We start from the raw sequence: 10,509 nt of genomic DNA on the forward strand, positions 1-10,509 counted from the left end.
GGGAGCTATCAGTTTTCTCCTTCAGGCTGGACCACAGTCCCTGTAACAGCCTGCAACACCAGGGTTTGTCTGAGATATACTGATGTGTGATGGAGCCTCCCGGATTACTCGAAAATATGAATGCATGTTTGTTTTTTTGCATCACTTATTTAGTGCCACATTGGCAGATGCACAAAACACTTTTTTTGTTCTGTGTATTATGTTTGCAGTAGAAAAATAAACCCATCTCCGATTTTCCCCCACCCACCCTGCCACTTTCGGGTTTAGAGGCGAGCACAGTACCGGTTTGTTGCAGCCGAAGATATAAGATCTACTTTGGACACAGGAGATAATGCAGCATTGGTTCTTTTAGATCTCTCAGCAGCATTCACCACAGTCATTCACGATTTGTAGATTGACTGTCTCCATTACATTGGGATTAGGGGGCTCTCCTGAAATCCTTTTTGTCAGAGCAAGAACAATTTGTTGCATTGAACAAATTCACCTCCAACCTTTCTTCCTACCATTTGGTGTGCTCATAAAAACATGTGGCTTCTCTGTAGCATCTTACACTGACAACACCCAGATTGTGGTCCCAATGTCAAGTAATCCTGATGATACTGCAGTCAGATGTCACAGCTGTATGTTACACATAGGCAAATGGGTTTTAAAAAAAAAAAAAAAAAACTGCCTTAAATGGATCGTCAAGGTCCTTCTTTTCAGTTACATCGCCTTTTGGTCCCCAAGATGATGGCCGCAGGAACTTGGCACTTTGCTAATACCTGTTACAAAAGTGAGAAACTCTGGATTATTTTGGGCAACAAATTGATTAGTGAAAATCAAATCAATGCTGTGACTTTGACTCTTCCCTCACCCTTAAATGTGTCAAGAAAGTGCTTCCTTTTTTATCCCCCAGGAATTGCAGAAGACTGTTGCCACTACTCTCATCCTACGCAAGTTCGATTATCACCATGCCCTATATACAAGTATACTGCAAAGACTTTTAAACAAGCTGCAGCTCATTTTCTCATTTTCTCACAGGGATACACCGCACCCCCCACCCCCCAAACATCAGCCAGCCTCACAGGCCTTAAATCAGTTACATTGGATGTTTGTGTGGAAGTGCATTGATTTAAAAGCCTGTGCATTGCTTTAAAAGCACTCCGTGACTCTGACCCCCAGCCATCTTCAACACAGTATTTCATGGTATAGTCCATCTAGGTCATTGCGTTCTTCCTTGGCCTTGTCATTCCCAAGTTCAAAAGGTCACGTTGGGGCAGCATAAGCTTTGTAATTTGCACTGCCAAACTCTGGAATACTCTTCCCCATTGATTTGAAGAAAATGACAGACCTTCTCCCTTTCAGGAAAGCGTTAAAAAATGGATTTTTAATCAGGTTTTTTTTTAATCCTGATATTCCTCCTGTTTTTCTTTTATAAGGTATTTCTCTTCTGTTTCCTTCTGTAGTGGTAGCACTAAGACGCCTCGGGACTAACGTGCTTTATAAAATACATTTTCTTTTCATTTGATTGGGGAGAAAACAGAACTAGTTATCTGTGATTGTGCATTGTCCATCCACCTAAAAATAGTTCCATTCTCTACAGTAACGAAATGGTTTCTTACCTGTATTAGTTTTGCAGCTTAAGAGTTTTCAGGATTCACATGCTGTGCCTTATTCCACAATCTAGTAGTTGTGTCTGGGAATTTCTCCTTTGTTTTAGTAATCCTCTGTTGTTCTTTGAGCCTCGATTGTCCCATCATTTGGTGACTAACCCAGCCTCTCCTAATGTCATATGCCCTCCCACGCATGGTAGCACTCTTCAGAGGGAGCTCTGCAGCTACACATGCTAAACGAGTTGCATCCCAGGCAGCAAATCAGTGTAGGATAGCCAACTCACAAGCACTATTAGCTCGCTATGACAGAGCCCATTGGGCTGAGATGCAAGACATAATCCAACATCTCCCCAAAGAACACCAAAAAAGGGCACAACAAGTAGTGGAAGAAGGGCAAGCCATTACTAACAATCAAATTCGATCTGTCCTAGATGCAGCAGACACCGCTGCTAGAAGTGTCAATATTGCAGTCACAATATGGAGGCATGCAGGGCTCAGATCCTCTGGTTTTAAACCAGAAATACAGCAGGCTGTGTTAAATATGCCATTCGATAAAAAGCATCTTTTTGGGCCAGAAGTTGACACAGCCATCGCAAAATTAAGAAAGGATTCAGACACAACAAAAGCAATGGGCGCTCTATACTCGACACCATACAGGGGATCCTTTCGGAAACCTCAGTTTCGAAGTGGGTTCAGACAACAGAGGCATCCACATCACAGGCAAAACCAACCTACAAACCACAATACCAACGAGGTGGTTTTAGGGGCACATATAGAGGACAGTACCCCAGAAATAGAGGGAAATTTCAAACCTCTAAGCAACCTCCACAGCACCCTAAGCAGAGAGAGAGAGAGAGAGAGAGAGAGAGAGAGAGAGAGAGAGAGAGAGAGAGAGAGAGAGAGAGAGAGAGAGAGAGAGAGAGAGAGAGAGAGAGAGAGAGAGAGAGAGAGAGAGAGAGAGAGAGAGAGAGAGAGAGAGAGTGTGTGTGTGTGTGTGTGTGTAGACTACAACAGTTCCACACAAATTGATAAAACATTACCACAAACAATTGGGTGCCATCAATTATCTGTAATGGCTATTGCCTAGAATTGATACACACTCCTCCAAATATACCACCAAGGTCACAAACTATCCACAGACCACATCAGTCTGTTACAAGAAGAAGTCCAATCTCTACTACTCAAACAAGCAATAGAATTAGTACCACAATCCCAAATAGGGACAGGAGTTTACTCACTATATTTCCTAATTCCCCCAAAAGATGGCATCCTCAAGCCAATATTAGATCTCAGGACCCTCAGTCTTTACATCCTGTCCGAACACTTTCACATGGTAACTCTCCAGGATTTTATCCCACTACTCCAAAAACACAATTTCATGCAACATTAGATCTCAAGGATGCGTATTTTCATGTTCGATGGCATGTGTAGCTGCAGATACACATGCTGTGCACAGTCCGCCGTCTGGTGTTGGGCTCGGAGTGTTACAAGTTGTTTTTCTTCGAAGAAGTCTTTTTGAGTCACAAGACCGAGGGACTCCTCCCACTTCGATTCCATTGCGCATGGGCGTCGACTCCATCTTAGATTGTTTTTTTTCCACCATCGGGTTTGGACGTGTTCCTTTTCGCTCCGTGTTTCGGGTCGGAAAGTTAGTTAGAATCTCGGAAAAAAACGTCGGTATTGTTTGCCTTCGGTATCGGGTTAGTTAGAACAAATCGACACCGAATTTTGAAGAGCTCCGGTGGCCCTTTGGGGTTTTTTCGATCCCCCGTCGGGGCCTGGTCGTCCCGGCCACGTGCAACTTCAAGGCTCATGGAACGGACCCCATTCCGTTTCTGCCCAAAATGCCATCACAAGTATCCGTATACAGATCACCATTTGGTCTGTAACTTGTGCTTGTCCCCCGAGCACAAGGAGGATACTTGTGAAGCCTGTCGAGCGTTTCGGTCGAGGAAAACGCTGAGAGACCGAAGAGCCAGGAGACTACAAATGGCGTCCACGCCGACAGGTCACGATCGTTTCGAGGAGGAAGAAGAAGCTTTCTCCGTCCGCGAGTCGGATTCGGAAGAACTCGACGCCGAAGAAACAACCAAAACCGTGAGTAAGACGTAGAAAATCAAGACTCACGAGAAGTCTACAAAAGCCCAGGGGACGCCACCGCCAACAGGCCATGGCTTAACCCGAAAAATAGGTGACCCATCCAAGGCACCGAAAAAGGGCATGCTGGTGTCGAAGTCATCCGACTCCGGTCGATATACCGCCACACGGCAACCTCGGAGCAGAGACAGCGGCTCCGAGAAACTTCGGCACAGAGACAGCAGCACTGAAGAATTTCGGCACCGAGACACCACGCCGAAAACAAAGAAGGTTTCTTCGGAGCCTAAAAAGACTTCCGAAAAGGTTTCGGTTCTGAAACAGCCAGCCTCGGAGCCGAAAAGTAGTTCCTATACAGAGGAACAAGGATTAACCTCCCAATTACATAGATTTGGAGAGGAGCTTCAAGCTGTAGAGCCTGACTACACACAAAGAAGGCTTCATATTCATGAGGACACAGGGAAGATAACCACTCTTCCCCCAATCAAAATAAAAAGGAAACTTGCCTTTCAACAAAAGAACAAGCAACCACAGGCAAAGGTGGCAAGGAAAACAACCCCACCACCGTCTCCACCACCATCAATACATGCATCACCAGCAACAACTCCACCACTGATGCATTCACCAGCTCATACCACAATGAGTCAGGATGATCCCGATGCATGGGACCTCTACGATGCTCCAGTGTCTGACAATAGCCCAGACTCTTATCCTACAAAACCGTCACCACCTGAGGACAGTACATCCTATACACAGGTGGTCGCAAGGGCAGCCGAGTTTCACAATGTCTCCTTACATTTGGAACCAATTGATGATGACTTTCTCTTTAACACCCTATCCTCCACCCATAGCCAGTATCAATGCCTTCCCATGCTCCCAGGAATGCTAAGACATTCAAAACAAATCTTTCAGGATCCAGTTAAAGGCAGAGCCATAATTCCGAGGGTGGAGAAAAAATATAAGCCACCGCCCACAGATCCAATATATATTACAACACAACTAACACCAGACTCAGTAGTTGTGGGGGCAGCTCGTAAGAGAGCCAACTCTCATACCTCAGGCGACGCACCACCTCCAGACAAGGAGAGCCGCAAATTTGATGGTGCGGGAAAAAGAGTTGCAGCACAAGCAGCAAATCAGTGGCGTATTGCCAATTCACAAGCACTTTTGGCAAGATACGACAGGGCTCATTGGGATGAAATGCAACATTTCATCGAACACTTACCCAAGGAGTTCCAAAAAAGAGCGCAACAGGTGGTGGAAGAGGGACAAAGTATCTCAAATAATCAGATACGGTCTTCCATGGATGCAGCAGATACAGCTGCAAGGACAATAAACACTGCAGTCACAATACGAAGGCACGCATGGCTGTGCACTTCTGGGTTCAAACCGGAAATCCAGCAGGCTGTGCTCAATATGCCGTTTAATGAACAGCAATTGTTTGGGCCGGAGGTAGACACTGCCATCGGAAAACTCAAAAAGGACACCGATACAGCCAAAGCCATGGGCGCACTCTACTCCCCGCAGAGCAGAGGCACATTTTGGAAAACACCTTTTAGGGGAGGGTTTCGAGGTCAACCCACAGAAACCACAACCTCACAAACAAGGCCTACCTACCAGGGTCAATATCAGAGGGGAGGTTTTCGGGGGCAATTTAGAGGGGGCCAATTCCCAAAAAATAGAGGAAAATTCCAAGGCCCCAAAACCCCTCAAAATAAGCAGTGACTCACAAGTCACACAACCCCGTCACATAACACCTGTGGGGGGGAAGACTAAGCCAATTTTACAAACTTTGGGAGGAAATAACAACAGACACTTGGGTCTTAGCAATTATCCAGCATGGTTATTGCATAGAATTTCGCCAATTCCCTCCAAACGTCCCACCGAAAACACACAATATGTCAAAACAACATATAGATCTTCTAGGACTGCTACAAGCATTGCTACAAAAGGACGCAATAGAATTAGTACCAATTCAACAAAAAAACACAGGAGTTTACTCACTGTACTTTCTAATACCCAAAAAGGACAAAACTCTGAGACCAATACTAGATCTCAGAACACTAAATACCTACATAAAATCAGACCACTTTCACATGGTCACATTACAAGACGTAATCCCACTGCTCAAACAGCAAGACTATATGACAACATTAGATCTAAAAGATGCGTATTTCCATATACCAATACATCCTTCACACAGGAAATACCTAAGGTTCGTATTCCAAGGAATACATTACCAATTCAAAGTGTTGCCATTCGGAATAACAACTGCGCCAAGAGTTTTTACAAAATGCCTGGCAGTAGTAGCTGCACATATCAGAAGGCAGCAAATACATGTGTTCCCGTACTTAGACAACTGGTTAATCAAAACCAACACGCAAAACAGTGTTCACAGCACACAAAATATGTCATACAAACCCTTCACAGGCTACGTTTCTCCATCAACTACGCGAAGTCACACCTTTTGCCGTGTCAAACGCAGCAATACTTAGGAGTGACAATCAACACAGCAAAAGGGATTGCCACTCCAAATCCACAACGGGTTCAAACATTTCACAAAGTAATACAGGCCATGTATCCAACACAAAAGATACAAGTCAGAATGGTAATGAAACTACTAGGCATGATGTCCTCATGCATAGCCATTGTCCCAAACGCAAGATTGCACATGCAACCCTTACAACAGTGCCTAGCATCACAATGTTCACAAGCACAGGGTCAACTCCTAGATCTGGTGTTGATAGACCGCCAAACATACATCTCGCTTCTATGGTGGAACAGTACAAATTTAAACCGAGGGCGGCCTTTCCAAGACCCAGTGCCACAATACGTCATAACAACAGATTCTTCCATGACAGGGTGGGGAGCACACCTCAATCAACACAGCATCCAAGGACAATGGGACATACATCAGAGACAGTTTCACATAAATCACTTGGAAATGTTAGCAGTATTTCTAGCGCTGAAAGCTTTTCAACCCATAATAACACAAAAATACGTTCTTGTCAAAACAGACAACATGACAACAATGTATTATCTAAACAAACAAGGAGGGACACACTCGACACAGTTGTGCCTCCTAACACAGAAAATATGGCATTGGGCGATTCACAACCACATTCGCCTAATAGCACAATTTATTCCAGGGATTCAGAACCAGTTGGCAGACAATCTCTCTCGAGATCACCAACAAACCCACGAATGGGAAATTCACCCCCAAATACTAAACAATTACTTTCAAATTTGGGGAACGCCTCAAATAGATCTATTTGCAACAAAGGAAAACTCAAAATGCCAAAACTTCGCATCCAGGTACCCACAAGATCAATCCCAAGGCAATGCTCTATGGATGAACTGGTCAGGGATCTTTGCATATGCTTTTCCCACTCTCCCTCTCATTCCATATGTAGTAAACAGGTTGAGTCAAAACAAACTCAAACTCATACTAATAGCACCAACATGGGCGAGTCAACCTTGGTACACGACACTACTAGACCTGTCAGTAGTACCTCATATCAAACTACCCAACAAACCAGATCTGTTAACACAACACAACACAAACAACAGATCAGACATCCAAATCCAGCATCTTTGAATCTAGCAATTTGGCTCCTGAAATCCTAGAATTCGGACACTTGCACCTCACACAAGAATGTATGGAGGTCATAAAACAAGCTAGGAAACCTACCACTAGACACTGCTACGCAAACAAGTGGAAAAGATTTGTGTATTACTGCCACAATAATCAAATTCAGCCATTACACGCATCTCCAAAGGATATAGTAGGATATTTACTACATTTGCAAAAATCAAATCTAGTTTTCTCTTCAGTAAAAATACATCTAACCTCAATATCAGCTTACCTACAAGTTACTCATTCAACTTCACTATTTAGAATACCAGTCATTAAAGCGTTTATGGAAGGCTTAAAGAGAATCATACCACCAAGAACACCACCTGTTCCTTCATGGAACCTCAACATTGTCTTAACAAGACTCATGGGTCCACCTTTCGAGCCCATGCATTCTTGTGAAATGCAATACTTAACGTGGAAAGTTGCATTTTTTATTGCCATCACATCTCTAAGAAGAGTGAGCGAGATTCAAGCATTTACCATACAGGAACCATTTATTCAGATACATAAAAATAAAGTAGTTCTAAGAACAAATCCTAAATTTTTACCAAAGGTTATCTCACCGTTCCACTTAAATCAAACAGTGGAATTACCAGTGGTCTTCCCACAACCAGATTCTGTAGCTGAAAGAGCACTACATACATTGGACATCAAAAGAGCACTAATGTACTACATTGACAGAACAAAACTAATTAGAAAAACAAAACAACTATTTATTGCCTTTCAAAAACCTCATACAGGAAATCCAATTTCAAAACAAGGCATTGCTAGGTGGATAGTTAAGTGTATTCAAACCTGCTATCTTGAAGCAAAGAGAGAGCTGCCTATTACACCAAAGGCACACTCAACCAGAAAGAAAGGGGCTACCATGGCCTTTCTAGGAAATATTCCAATGAACGAAATATGTAAGGCAGCAACATGGTCTACGCCTCATACATTTACCAAGCACTACTGTGTAGATGTGTTAACTGCACAACAAGCCACAGTAGGTCAGGCTGTACTAAGAACATTATTTCAAACTACTTCAACTCCTACAGGCTGAACCACCGCTTTTGGGGAGATAACTGCTTACTAGTCGGTGCACAGCATGTGTATCTGCAGCTACACATGCCATTGAACGGAAAATGTCACTTACCCAGTGTACATCTGTTCGTGGCATGAGTCGCTGCAGATTCACATGCGCCCACCCGCCTCCCCGGGAGCCTGTAGCCGTTTAGAAGTAGATCTTCAACATTTGTAAATATATTACTTTAACCTTTATTATGTACATATGTATTCATTCCATTGCATGGGCACTATTACTACACAACTCCTACCTCACCCTCTGCGGGGAAAACAATCTAAGATGGAGTCGACGCCCATGCGCAATGGAATCGAAGTGGGAGGAGTCCCTCGGTCTCGTGACTCGAAAAGACTTCTTCAAAGAAAAACAACTTGTAACACTCCGAGCCCAACACCAGACGGCGGACTGTGCACAGCATGTGAATCTGCAGCGACTCATGCCACGAACAGATGTACACTGGGTAAGTGACATTTTCCATACCCATCCACCCGGCGTACTTGTCATTCAAGGAAAGCACTATCAATTCAAAGTGTTACCCTTCGGAATAACAACAGGTCCAAGGGTATTCACAAAGTGCATAGCAGTAGTCGCAGCCTTTCTAAGAAGACAACATATACAGGTCTTTCCATATCTAGATGATTGGCTCATAAAATCAAACAGTCATACGCAATGTCAAAACCATGCACATTACGTAATACAAACCCTGCACACGGTAGGGTTCTCAATAAATTATCAAAAGTCGCAACTACAACCTGCGCAAATACAACAATATTTAGGTGCAAAACTAAATACTCAAAAAGCGCTAGCAAGTCCAGTAAGCAAAGAATACAAGCATTCCAATATATTATCGTACAGATACACACAGGTCAACTGTACACGGTCAGATTTGCCATGAAAATATTAGGGACGATGGCATCATGTATTGCAATCGTCCCACGTGCAAGACTAAACATGCGGCCCTTACAACAGTGCCTTGCACAACAATGGTCACAGGCACACGGTCAACTTCAAGATCTAGTGTTGATAGACCGCCAAAACATACATGTCCCTTCAGTGGTGGAATTCCACAAATCTAAGCAAAGGGCAGCCTTTTCAAGACCCTGTGCCTCAGACCATAATTACAACAGATGCATCAATGAGTGGCTGGGGAGCTTACCTCAACAATCACAACATCCAAGGACAATGGGATGCCCAACACAAACAGCTACACATAAATCACTTTGAGTTGTTAGCGGTCTTCCTAGTACTCAAAGCTTTTCAGCCTCTTCTCACTCAGAAGAATGTCCAGATCAAAACAGACAACATGACCACCATGTATTACCTAAACAAGCAAGGAGGAACACATTCATCCCAACTCTCCCTCCTGGCTCAAAAAAATTGGAAATGGGCAATACACAACCAAATTCACCTGGTAGCACAATACATTCTAGTGATACACAACCAACTCGCAGATGTTCTCAGCAGAAATCATCAACAAACACACGAGTGGGAGATTCACCCTCAAGTACTTCAAACATACTTTCAACAATGGGGAACACCAAAAATAGATCTGTTTGCCACAAGCGAAAACGCAAAATGCCAAAGCTTCGCATCCAGACACCCACATCCCCTATCCAAGGGCAATGCTCTGTGTATCAATTGGTCAGGGATATTTGCTTACGCTTTTCCCCCTCTCCCACTCTTTCCATTTGTAGTCAACAAATTGCATCAAAACACACTCAATATGATACTCATAGCACTAACGTGGGCCCGTCAACCGTGGTACACAACATTGTTAGACCTGTCAGTAGTACCAAACTCCCGACCAGACCTGTTGACACAAAACAAAGGACAAATCAAGCACCCAAATTCCAAAACACTCAATCTAGCGATTTGGCTCCTGAGGTCAGAAAGTTTGGGTATTTACAACTACCATCAGAATGTATGGAGGTTATTAAACAAGCAAGAAAACCCACTACTAGACAGTGCTATGCTAACAAATGGAAAAAAAATAGTATATTACTGTCAATCTAAACAGATTGCCCCTCTTAAAGCATCAATACAAGATATTGCATGCTATTTACTTCATTTACAAAAATCTAATTTAGCATTTTCTTCCATAAAAATGCATCTTACGCAATTTC

Source organism: Pleurodeles waltl, chromosome 12 (genome assembly GCF_031143425.1).
Source record: "Pleurodeles waltl isolate 20211129_DDA chromosome 12, aPleWal1.hap1.20221129, whole genome shotgun sequence".
Taxonomy (NCBI): Eukaryota; Metazoa; Chordata; class Amphibia; order Caudata; family Salamandridae; genus Pleurodeles; species Pleurodeles waltl.